The sequence below is a fragment of the Camelina sativa genome, chromosome 5 (genome assembly GCF_030686135.1).
Source record: "Camelina sativa cultivar CO46 ecotype springtype chromosome 5, ASM3068613v1".
In the NCBI taxonomy this organism is placed as follows: Eukaryota; Viridiplantae; Streptophyta; class Magnoliopsida; order Brassicales; family Brassicaceae; genus Camelina; species Camelina sativa.
Window position 1 is genome coordinate 12,313,206 of NC_141884.1, and position 13,430 is coordinate 12,326,635.

Below are 13,430 nucleotides of genomic sequence, written 5' to 3' on the forward strand. Positions count from 1 at the left end.
AAAAAAATATGATAATTTCTTAAAAAAATTAATTTCTTTCCATTTACAAATAGATTAAATATTTCTTCATAAATATTTGTGATTAATATTTATTCTTCCTCTTAAAAATAGAAAGAAGAAGGAAGAAATATTAATTGGATTCAGGACTTTATATCTTCAGGTTTTTCAAGAAAGAAAGAGATTAAAGAAGATTAGGAAAAGCTTTTTTCACAATTTACAATTATTATTTATTTGAAATTGCTTTAGATGGATAAATAATCTATATTACAAATTGTAAATTTCGCATTTAGTTTAATAAAAAAATCTAAAATCTAAATTTTATATCTTATTTAAAATTTAAAAGTAATAGAAAATAAATACTAGAATATATTGCAAATATTTCTCTGAGAATATTCCTGTTTTTAAAATTATTAAATTTCTAAAGATCTTTTGTTTCACTTATAAAATTATTTTTCATTTAAACACGAAAAATACAGTGTTTCCTGTTAAAGTTTTAGTTAATGTTTGTGTCCTTCGATTGGTTATGTTATATGTGTGTCGGAGCACCATTTTGGTTAATGGTTTTTTTATTTGACTATACATACAAGGGCATACAATTACAAGTTAACCAATTGAAGCAAACTACTCTGCAAGTTTTGTATGAACAAAAAAAAGTTAGAAGAATTAGTAATTTTAGAAATATCACCATTTATGTAAATATTTGCTAACGTCTGTATATTTTTATTATTTTACATTTGTAATTTGGAAAATAAAACTTGAAAGTTGACAAATTTTAACAAAATATTATTTAAGATAGAACCTATATAAAGTAACATTTATTACGTATATGTATATAAATATATATTTATAGAAATATCACCATTTATGTAAATATTTGCTAACGCCTGTATATTTTTATTATTTTACATTCGTAATTTAGAAAATAAAACTTGAAAGTTGACAAATTTTAACAAAATATTATTTAAGATAGAACCTATATAAAGTAACATTTATTACGTATATGTATATAAATATATATTTATATATATATATAAAGTATATTCATTACAATATCACCAAGCAATCAAAATTTCAATGCGTAACTGATTTAACAAGGAACAAACAAGTTCCAAATTAAATGGGATTTTTAATACGTAAGGTTGAAGTTGATAAAAGAAACACAAATCAAGCGAAGTTGCGGTTTTGACCCAAAATAAAAATAAAATCAAGCTAAGTTGCGGTCATATTATAAATATGTTGGAATGTGGTGGATACGGATTACAAATTTCGTTCCTATATATATCGGAAAAAGGCAGTCACATGTGCACAGCAAATTAATGTATTATACTAAAGTAAAAGAAAATAAATACTGTACAAAATATTGCAAATATTTCTTTGAGAATATTTCTGTTTTTAAAATTATTAAATTTCTACAGACCTTTTATTTTTTACTCTAATTTTTTTTTAAACAAAAATTAAAAAATAGAAATCAAATATTCAATAATAAAATCTTTTGTAAATATTTGTTTCAAGAAAATTTATATTTTCTAAAATGTTAAACTTCTATAGATAACTATAACGATTTGATTTGGATTGAAGGAACTGAAAATCTCGTGAGGATATACCACAAACATCCATTTAATTTGAAGATATGACACATTTTTGTGATCTCGACAAAATCTCATAGGATTGCTGTAAATCTCTGGAAAAACCATGTTATTCCGGCTGAATATTCTATCACCAAAAGGAATAACAAAGATTCTAAATAAGACAAAAGTTCATGACAATTAATATGTATATGAGTAATTTTAACAAATTATTTTCTTTCACTTTTAAAAATAAAATGTTTAAAAAAACGAATTATTATTTTTTAAACTAAAATTAGAAAATCTTAGAAATAAAATAATCTTATCCCATTTTAAATTATTAAAAAATGGAAAATAAATGGAGGGTTTTCAAAAATACCCCTTTTTCTATGTCACTTTTAAAAATTACCATTTGATGGTGTCCATTTTCAAAAATACCCCATTTTAGTATATAAAATGACAAAATTATAAATCCTAAACTCCAAATACTAAACCCTATCCCTTAAAAACTATACCCTAAATGTGTAAATTGGGAACCCAAAACAAAAAAAAAAAACAAATTCTATAAATTAATTTAACATAGGGAAATTGTGTAAAAGATGACAAAAGTGAAAATATTCAAAAAAAGTGACATTTTTGAAAATGGTATGCCAAAAAGGGCATTTCTAACAAATTCTCAAAATGAATACTATTTTTGAAGATTAAATTATAGCTTCTCTTTTAGTTAATTCTTTTCTATTTACATTTTTGTTGGAATCCTTTTTAGCCCTATAATTAATTTACTTTTTATTTTGTTAAATTAGTTGAACTATTATTTAAAAATATATTTGCCTACACAAATTTATAAAAGAATTGAATTAGTGTTATATTTGACCACAAAAAGTTTAGCCAATAATTGTTTTTAAAATGTTTTTGCCCGCACAAGTCAAATTGTTATTTTGTTAATTGAATGTAATTTATTTTTTCGCAAACAAAACTATAAAGAAGTGTTTAACTTTACTGTTGTAGGTCTAATGTTGACACATGTTCAGATAAAAAATATATGTTTAACTGAAATAGAACTGATGTTGCGATCGAATAGGACGTCTCTTACGGCCGTTGAGAAAATTCCTAAACCAGATAATAGTATGATGAACACATGTGTAAATAGGCTTATCGCAGATGAGAGAATATATAAGCCTCATAAACAACAAGAATTGTACAATGAGTTGTTACCTATGCTAACTGAGGAGCAAAGACGTGTTTATGAAGAAATCATTTACTCTGTGAATCACGACAAAGGTGGTATGTTTGTTGTTCATGGATTTGGTGGTAGTAGGAAAACTTTCTTGTGGACTATTCTTGGTGCTGATATAAGGTCTAAAGGTAATATTGTTCTGAATGTTGCTTCAAGTGGTATAGCTGCTTTACTTTTGGAAGGTGGTAGAACGGCTCATTCAATATTTGGTATTCCAATCAATCTTAATGAATATTCTGTGTGGACGATCGATGCCGAATCTGATCTTGCTGACTTAATTAGAGAAGCAAAGCTTATAATATGGGACGAGGCTCCAATGATGAACAAGCTTTGTTACGAAACTTTGGATAGGAGTTTGCGAGATATCATGAGGTGTGTGACAGATTCTACATGTTATTACAGAAGGAGGAAGAGTAGCGACAGTTTTAGCATCTATCAACTCATCTGTTCTTTGGAATAGTTGTAAGGTTCTTAAACTTACCGAAAATTTGAGACTTGGCAAGGCACATAATAGTATGGATGCGGGTGCTCTCACCACTTTTTCAAAGTGGCTTTTTGATATCGGGGATGGCAAAATCAACGAAAAAATAGTAGAGATGTGGATATAGAAATTCCGGATGATTTATTAATGAATACAAGTGGAAATTCTATTCAAGCAATAGTTACAAAAATCTAAGGTGAAGTTTTTTGCAAGCAGAACTGATCCAAAGTTCTTTAGGGAAAGAGCTATTCTAAGTCCAAGAAATGGTGATGTTGATAAGATAAATCAATTTGTGCTTAGCAAGCTACCAGGTATGCAAATTAAATAGGATATGGAATATGGATATTGAAGTAATAATTTTTAAAAATACTAATATTAAATACATATTGATGTAGTATTTTTCTATCAATTAAATTATCAATCTACAATTTGCATTAATCAACTCACTAAGAATATACAAAGATGCTTAATCTATTCTTAAACAGGAAAATGTTCTTTTGTAACAATCATAACTAACAAACTGATTCAAAGAAAGAAAACAAGACAATTCAAACAATGCAAACTCAAAGAAACATAACACAACTAGCAACAAACTTTAAATCAAGATTAAACAAGTGAACCTTAGGCAAGGTGATTGACTTGGGAGATAGCTAACCAATCCTAGATGTCTAAGCAACAATCAAGAACAATCCTATGGCTAAGAACACTTATGCAAATCAATTCATTTCCATGATAGAGATTCCTATGCTAATCAAGTGATAATCAACTATTTCCAAAGGCAATCACAAGGCAAGCATGCATTAAGAACAAGTCTAAATACCACTAAGCACCCTAATCATCAATTTCCATTGGCTAGGAATACAAAGCTCTTGATTAATTTGGTTCGGGAATTTCATCAAACATCTTATGGGCATGAAAATCCTAATGTCTAGATTCAAGCATGATCAAGGCTATCTAGCATTATTAACACTAATCAAGATAGGAAACACATAAATAAAGCCTTAGACATCAAAGATCAATCATCTATCTCCTTAATCTACCTAGCCCAAAGTTTTAAGGATCTACTCACTCATCATCATGATCACACAAAGGAAAGAGTTTGATCTTTGTGAAATCATAATAAGAGATTTAAAGGAGAAATTGCTATTAAAAACTTAGAAGTACTCAATCATTCAACAAACCAAGAGTAGATAAGCTTAAGAACCCTAAGTGGCTGCTAAACAGAATATAAGATAAAGGATAAAAGGGAGCCGGGTCAATCCAGTTCAAACCGGTATAAACCCGGATCAAAACTAAAACAAGTGAGGAGCCTGGCGGCTCCACGCGGGCAGGATTTGGCTGATGGGAGGTGGTTGATGGCTTCACGCGGGCAAGGTTTGGCCGATGGGGGTGGCCAATGGGAGGTGGCCGATGGCTTCACGCGGGCATGGTTTGGCCGTGGGAGGTGGCCGCTGGCTTCACGTGGAAAAGGTTTGGCTGCGGGAGGTGGCCGCTGATGGTGGCGATCAAGTGCGTCTCCTGTTCCATCAGCTTTTGTTTGGCTATTGGTCTTGACCGCTTGCTTCACGCGGGCAAGGTTTGGCTGATGGGAGGTGGCCGATGGCTTCACGCAGGCATGGTTTGGCCGCGGGAGGTGGCCGCTGGCTTCACGCGGAAAAGGTTTGGCCGCGGGAGGTGGCCGCTGATGGTGGCGATCAAGTGCGTCTCCTTCGGCTTTTGTATTGCTGTTGGTCTTGACCGCTTGCTTCGTGCGGGCAAGGTTTGGCTGATGGGAGGTGGCCGATGGCTTCATGCAGGCATGGTTTCGCCGCAGGAGGTGGCCGCTGGCTTCACGCGGACAAGGTTTGGCCGATGGGGGGTGGCCGATGGGAGGTAGCCGATGGCTTCACGTGGGCATGGTTTGGCCGCGGGAGGTGGCCGCTGGCTTCACGTGGAAAAGGTTTGGCCGCGGGAGGTGGCCGCTGATGGTGGCGATCAAGTGCGTCTCCTATTCCATCAGCTTTTGTTTGGCTGCTGGTCTTGACCACTTGCTTCACGAGGGCAAGGTTTGGCTGATGGGAGGTGGCCGATGGCTTCACGCAGGCATGGTTTGGCCACGGGAGGTGGCCGCTGGCTTCACGTGGAAAAGGTTTGGCCGCGGGAGGGCCGCTGATGGTGGCGATCAAGTGCGTCTCCTTCGGCTTTTGTTTGGCTGCTGGTCTTGACCGCTTGCTTCATACAGGCAAGGTTTGGCTGATGGGAGGTGGCCGATGGCTTCACGCAGGCATGGTTTTGCCGCGGGAGGTGGCCGCTGGCTTCACGCAGAAAAGGTTTGGCCGCGGGAGGTGGCTGCTGATGGTGGTGATCAAGTGCGTCTCCTTCGGCTTTTGTTTGGCTGATGGTCTTGACCGCTTGCTTCATGCGGGCAAGGTTTGGCTGATGGGAGGTGGCCGATGGCTTCACGCAGGCATGGTTTGGCCACGGGAGGTGGCCGCTGGCTTCACGCGGGCAAGGTTTGGCCGATGGGGGGTGGCTGATGGGAGGTGGCCGATGGCTTCACGCAGTCATTGTTTGGCCGCGGGAGGTGGCCGCTAGCTTCACGTGGAAAAAGTTTGGCCGCGGGAGGTGGCCGCTGATGGTGGCAATCAAGTGCGTCTCCTGTTCCATCAGCTTTTGTTTGGCTGCTGGTCTTGACCGCTTGCTTCACGCGGGCAAGGTTTGGCTGATGGGAGGTGGCCGATGGCTTCACGCAGGCATGGTTTGGCCGCGGGAGGTGGCCGCTGGCTTCACGTGGAAAAGGTTTGGCCGCGGGAGGGCCGCTGATGGTGGCGATCAAGTGCGTCTCCTTCGGCTTTTGTTTGGCTGCTGGTCTTGACCGCTTGCTTCATACAGGCAAGGTTTGGCTGATGGGAGGTGGTCGATGGCTTCACGCAGGCATGGTTTTGCCGCGGGAGGTGGCCGCTGGCTTCACGCGGAAAAGGTTTGGGCGCAGGAGGTGGCTGCTGATGGTGGCGATCAAGTGCGTCTCCTTCGGCTTTTGTTTGGCTGATGGTCTTGACCGCTTGCTTCATGCGGGCAAAGTTTGGCTGGTGGGAGGTGGCCGATGGCTTCACGCAGGCATGGTTTGGCCACGTGAGGTGGCCACTGGCTTCACGCGGGCAAGGTTTGGCCGATGGGGGGTGGCTGATGGGAGGTGGTCGATGGCTTCACGCAGGCATGGTTTGGCCGCGGGAGGTGGCCGCTGGCTTCACGTGGAAAAGGTTTGGCCGCGAGAGGTGGCCACTGATGGTGGTGATCAAGTGCGTCTCCTGTTCCATCAGCTTTTGTTTGGCTGCTGGTCTTGACCGCTTGCTTCACGCAGGCAAGGTTTGGCTGATGGGAGGTGGCCGATGGCTTCACGCAGGCATGGTTTGGCTGCGGGAGGTGGCCGCTGGCTTCACGCGGAAAAGGTTTGGCCGCGGGAGGGCCGCTGATGGTGGCGATCAAGTGTGTCTCCTTCGGCTTTTGTTTGGCTGCTGGTCTTGACCGCTTGCTTCATGCGGGCAAGGTTTGGCTGATGGGAAGTGGCCGATGGCTTCACGTAGGCATGGTTTGGCCGCGGGAGGTGGCCGCTGGCTTCACGCAGAAAAGGTTTGGCCGCGGGAGGTGGCCGCTGATGGTGGCGATCAAGTGCGTCTCCTGTTCCATCGGCTTGTGTTTGGCTGCTGGTCTTGACCGCTTGCTTCACTCGGCCACCGTTTGGCCGATGGTCTTGGCCGCTGATGGTGGTGATCAAGTGCCTCTTCTCCAGTTCACTCGTCTTTGCTTCTTTGCATCAAAACAAGTCCAAATGCTCCAAATGTGATGATATTACTCTAAGAACCTGAGAGGTAGCACACTATATGCATATGCTCCTAAAACAACCTAGAATGACAAGATTATGCAACAAAACTAACCAAAAACAAGTCTTAAAACCCAACAAAAAACAAGATATCACATATCTAAAATTCCTTCTTTATTTTTTTATTTACAGGTGAGGAGAGACGATATCTTAACTTTGATAGTATTGAAACGTCAGATAAAAGTGCTCATGATAATATAATCTACACTTAGGATTTCCTAAACAATATACAAGTTTCTGGATTGTCAAGCCATGCTTTAACGTTGAAAATAGGAGCACATGTCATGTTGCTAAGGAATATAGACCCTAAGGGAGGTTTGAGTAACGGTACGAGGTTAATTATTACTCAGATGACCAATCATATAATCGAATCAAGAGTCGTGACAGGAAAAAAGGTTGGTGATAAAGTACTTATCTCTAGGATGTATGTTAGTCCACCTGATGCAAAGTTTCCCTTTCGTATGAGGTGACGAAAGTTTTCTGTTACCGTGGAGTTTGCAATTACTATAAACAAAAGTCAAGGTCAGACGCTAGAACATGTTGGATTGTTTCTACCGAAACCGGTTTTCACACATGGACAGCTTTATGTTGCCTTCTCTCGAGTCACAACCAGAAAATGCTTAAAGGTATTAAGTACAGATAAATATGGGAAATGCCAGAATAAAACACTTAATGTTGTTTTCAAAGAGGTATTTGAGACTGTATAATTATGGTTTGTAGTTGGATAATTGTTTTGGATATTTAGACTTGAATTATATTTCTTCTCTTAAATAAAGTAATTTTTAATATCTTTAACACTACCTCTATTTAATAGTCAGATATAGATTTTCACATTGGAAAAAACCATTTTCTAATTTTGACTTATTTTATATTATAAAATAAAAGATAAATACATTGTAGATGGTCTAAGAACATTTTATTAAAAAAATTCACATGATTATATTTTATTTGGTTTCAACAATGTTGTTTATAAACATATAATTGTTAGCTGTGTCATAAAATGTATATATAATTTTACATCATAACTATTAACTACAAACTTTATCTTTAATCTGTAATTATATATATAATAATAAATATTAAAAAATATTTAATAGTCAAACAAAAGGTGAGACACTAAAACGATTAAGAGGCAACGTTTAATCGTGACTGTTTGTATTCTTACAAATCTGGAATCCCCTTTTCGTTTTTGATAACAGAGAAGAAACAGGAAAAACCCTAATTGGAGAAAATCATGAGATTCGATTAGCGCCAAGGTCAAAGTCTAATTGATCTTCTTCCCGAAAGAACTAATTGGCGTATACACGCCAAGGTCTTACATTCTTGGAGTATCAGCGAGTTCTTTACAAAAAGAGTACTGCTTCTTGTGGATGTAGAGGTTAGTATCGTTAACTGAACATCATTCTTACTTAAAGTTCATTTTTTAACAATTCTTATATATACGACTTCCTACACAATTGTTATTAAACTGTGAAGAGTAACACAATCAAAACTACTTTTTTACCAAATACACTCGCTAAACTCCAGAAATATATCGACGATGTTGAATGGTATGATATTAGAAATTTTAAAGTAATCAATCCAACCATGAATGAGAGGAATACTCATCATCCTTATCAAATTAAATTCACGGACGATACCACTATGACGCTGGTCCAACAATTGAGTCCAAAGAATTACTTTTGATTCGAGTATTTGGATGATATATATCATGGAAAAATAAATCATCCCATCTCTTTCGGTAAGTGTTTCGTTAATTAATTTAATATTGATATGGTACAATATGAGTATAGTTAATTGTAACTTTGTGTTCGGGAATCTAGAATCTTTATAGGATTTGTTGTAACTTTGCGTATTGGTCCCTCCCTTAGAAAAGTATGAATTAAACTTTTACCAAATATAGATTTGCAACACTTTGGAAAGCTAAATTCTGTCTTTTTCCCAAATTAGTTGTCTGTGAGTGTATAGTAGATGTGGAAGATAAAAGAAGACCTGAGAGTGCCAATAATAGTAATGATGTTCTCACGTTGTTGAATGGCAGGTAAAAGACATTTACTCTACCTTTAGGACAGTTACGTTTTAAAGTTGTCTCTATTAAGATTTTTTATTAATTTGATAAACATGTAGGAATGAAACTGTGAAATGTCGTGTCAAAAACAACTACACTTCTGAATTCATGTCTAAATGGCAATCAAACGGGTGCCATCTCATATACAAATCCAAACCTTTTTTTGTGTAATGCGGTTTGTGAAACTCGGAGAATATGAAGGTGTGTAACATAAAATAGTTCTAATATAATCATCATAACGTAACCAATATATTAATTTTAAACTGCAAATGTGTATAAAACCACAGTTCGAAGGACTGGAGAATCACCCGGCTATGTAAGATTTGATTATGTAAAAAAATAACTTTATACACTTTATATATGATTATGTATGATGTTAAAATAATTTTGTTTCATACACTTTATATATTTACAAGTCTGAGTTTGCTGGACGTTATTACATAAACCATGTGATGGAGCATCAAAGTGAGAGCCCAGGGACTCAGTCATAAAGAATGGACTCAGAAATAAAGATACAGTGGCTTAATTAACTTTTTGTATATGCAAACTTTAGTATAAAGTATAATTTTGAATGTTTATAGTACCAAATACAATGGTCTAAATAAAAGTACATTTATGGGTTGCTTAAAATATTATTTTAATAGTCTAAACGAAATTACATATTATATTATCCTAAATTATTATATCAAGGTAATTAAAATTGACCGTAACAATTGTATTTGGCTCATTTAAAATTTTGTTACGGTCAATTTGGGCTTAAACTTTGAAAATAGCCTTTAAAATTTCAATTAAACTTTAAAAATAGATTTTAAAATTTCAATTTATATTTTGCATATGTAGAGTAATACTATAAACATTTTATTAACTATTCATTTTATTATTTTAAAAAGTGAAAATAATAATATTTAATATGAAACTTTTAAAAAAATATATATTTGAACATACGAACTACTATAAAAATTAAAAAAAATTAAACAGGTTTTTAAAATATAATAAAAATTTGATTCAATATTATGAAGAATTAAATTAGTTTTTTTTTTCTATTTAGTTCTTGCCCGCACAAGCGTGCGGGTAATTCTCCTAGTATACTTTAAATTATATGGCGCTAATGAGATGTCTTGATATTAGTATTATAATTATAATTTTATTAATAAGATAAAAAAAAAATGTCTGTTGCAAGCTGGGAACGTGAGCCCCAGTTACAGCTGGTGTGTATCATGCATTATTGCAGTTTCTATCAGTTGATTCTATTTCTTACATGCCGTCCTAAAAAGTCCTTTGCATGTTAATTACTTAAAAAAGATATGCAAATTGTTAATTTCTCAGTATACGTTTAGAAAAAAAAATACATGCTTATGAACCCGACTGGTAAATTAGTTGGTCATCATCCAAATTACGAGTTTGAATAGCAATGACATTGACAACAAAGTAATTCAGCGTGCTTCGGTCTCGGGCTAAAAAAATATGAAGGTCTAGGTGACTAGGTAGGTCTTGATTATTATGGTTTTTTCAAAAAAGTAATAAAGAATATTGCGGCTGTTTGATTCTCATGTGCAAAATGTGTGGTACGAGATTGATACTTGTTACGTTAGCGAGTATCTCTTGATGACAACTATTCTAAGAAGTGGTTTCACATGGCCAAAAGATTTAAAAAGCGGAGCTTATTCATATCAAACTCGAGAATTTAGCACTTGATAGGATTTAGCACTTGATTGGAATAACTGAAACTAATCATTGGATTGGATTTACAAGTCAAGGTTCAAATGTATACAAATATATCTTTCATAGGATATGGTGATTTTTTTTGTTTTTTTTGTGAATTATCCGAATGTTTCCAGTAACTGAAATTTTTAACAATAATATTCGAAATTTGAGAATCATCATATTCTCGGTACCAGTCAAATTATTAGTTGTGGAATTATATGGCAACACGCAAAGTGAAAAAAAAAAATGAAGAAGTTCATACGTACGTGCTTTGAATTATATAGTTTTGAACCAAAAAAAGAAGAAGAGAATTATATGGTTTCAAATTTTATAATCTAGTTGTAATCATATGATGTTAATCTCTGTATAAATCTAGTGGTTCTGATTATCCAAGTCAGTTTCATGAAATAAATTTTGGGTGAAAAGTATTTAATAGAAGGATAAGGGGAACGAGGAAGAATACAGGGTCAATTCGGTCGCCCTAATTTCTCTCCCAAAGACCAGCCGCCGCGAGAAAAAAAATTTCTTCGATCTGCCCTCTCCGGCTGCCGGGCTTCATGCCGGAGCTGTGGGAGGGTTTAGTTTTTCGTCTTGCTTCTTAGTCTTTGTTTTTTTTGGTTATCTCTGTTGTTTTCGCTGTTGTCAAGATCCCCTTTGAAGCGAAGATCGATTGAAGAAGAGGAAGCCATCGACAGCAAGATTTGGTTGTGGTAGAGACAATCCGTTTGTTAATGGGTTAGTCTAGGTTGTGGCTCGGTTCTGGTGGTTCTCTTGTGGCTGATGGGTTGAAGGAGACGAACGTATGTCGTTTCCTGTTCTAGTATGGTACCTCTCTCGTTTCTCTCTTCTTTGGACTGCGGGTTTTTCAACAAGGTGGTGTTGTTTGTGTTAGTGTGGCTACATCCGCTGGTTTCAGGTTGCAAAGAGAAGTTTATGGTTTGTGTCTTCTCTCAAACTTGCCTTCTCTGTTGGTTGGTACTCAATCCTTAGTTCTTCCGCTCTATTAGGTCTCCTGGTTAGTCAGTGTTTGCGCTATATGCTAGGTTTCGTTCTTTCTGCTTGTCAACCGGATGGTATTTTGTTGCTAGCCATCTACTAGCTCACTTTGGCGGCTCTTTTGAGTTGTGGTTTTGGGTTTTAGGCATAGTAGTGGAATCGTCTTTCAGCTGTTCTCTTGCGAGGAGGTCACCAGTTTTGATTCTGTAGATGGTTAAAGCTGGGTCGACGAGGGTCCGCGTGTAAGAGCTGTTAGTCCTCTTTGGCTTGTCTCAGGTCGAATCTCAAGGTTTCTTCTTTGTCCCTAGTTTGGCTCGCTTTCTCTTGACTTGTTTTGTGCGACTGGATGGTTGTGGCTTCTGTTTCTCTGATGTCGTTTGAGCTTGCTTTCGTTCCTGCCGGTGCTGATGATGGTTTGTCGACGGTGTGCTATCAAGGTTTATAGCACTTCCGGTCTTATTGGTACTCTCCGGCTCTTACAGGTTCTATTGGAAAGCTTGTGAGCTTCTTTCTGATTCAGCTGGGCAGTTTTAGATCTTTGGTTTTTATTTATTCCTTGGTGACCTGTTTTTCTAGGTTGTTTAGTCTTTATACCTTTGTCTCCGGAAGTGTGTAACTTGCCGGCTTAAGCTTCCCTTGTTTGGGCTTAGTGCTTCCCTTGTTTAGGATTAGTCTTAGGTGATTTCTTTGTTTTCACCTTTTTGTATTTAAGATGTAATCTGTTCAATGATAATATAAACTTAGATGACAAAAAAAAAGAAAAAAAAAAGAAGGATAAAGGGAACGTGGCCCTGCGACAATATTATCTCTTGTGCATGGTAACATCAAGATAATTTCTATATAAAATATATGAAAAAAATCCAAAAAGGGAAAACGTCTATATATTTTGCTATCAACAAGAAAATCCCATAAATACAGCAATGAAAAATAGGAAGATAGAATACCATTTTTTATTTTTTACCAGACGTTGACGGTTTTCACCGAGTTAAAATTAGAAGTTACTTTACTTGTTTCGATACTCTTCGTTTATTCAGTAGTTTACACTTACAAAGCTTACAAGGTCAAAAAGGTGTAAAAAGCGTAATAGGCGATTCCAACAAAACAAAAAAAAATTAGCGATTTCAAAAGATATGGTGTCATTTTTTGTTAGATTTATTATTATTATTATCATTTTAATTTGGTAGGATGTTAGATCTAAATTTTGAGTTCCTATCTAAGATAGAAAAGATTAAAGATTTTAGTGGAAAATAATAAGTGAGTTATCATGTTATGTTAAAATGTGGCAAAATGTCAAAGAAAAACATGATATACTTATTAATCCCTTTATTAATCAACCGCAGATGAATCAAAGTATATGGTGTGATTTACAATCCCCCCCATTGTATACTCATCTATGTAAGCAATAAATTTCACCTTATGGAGTGATCTATTCTTTTCTTTATGTTTTGTTTTCATATCTTTTTAAATTTGGTATTATATATAGGAATATATATAGATTTTATCATAAATTATTTATCTAG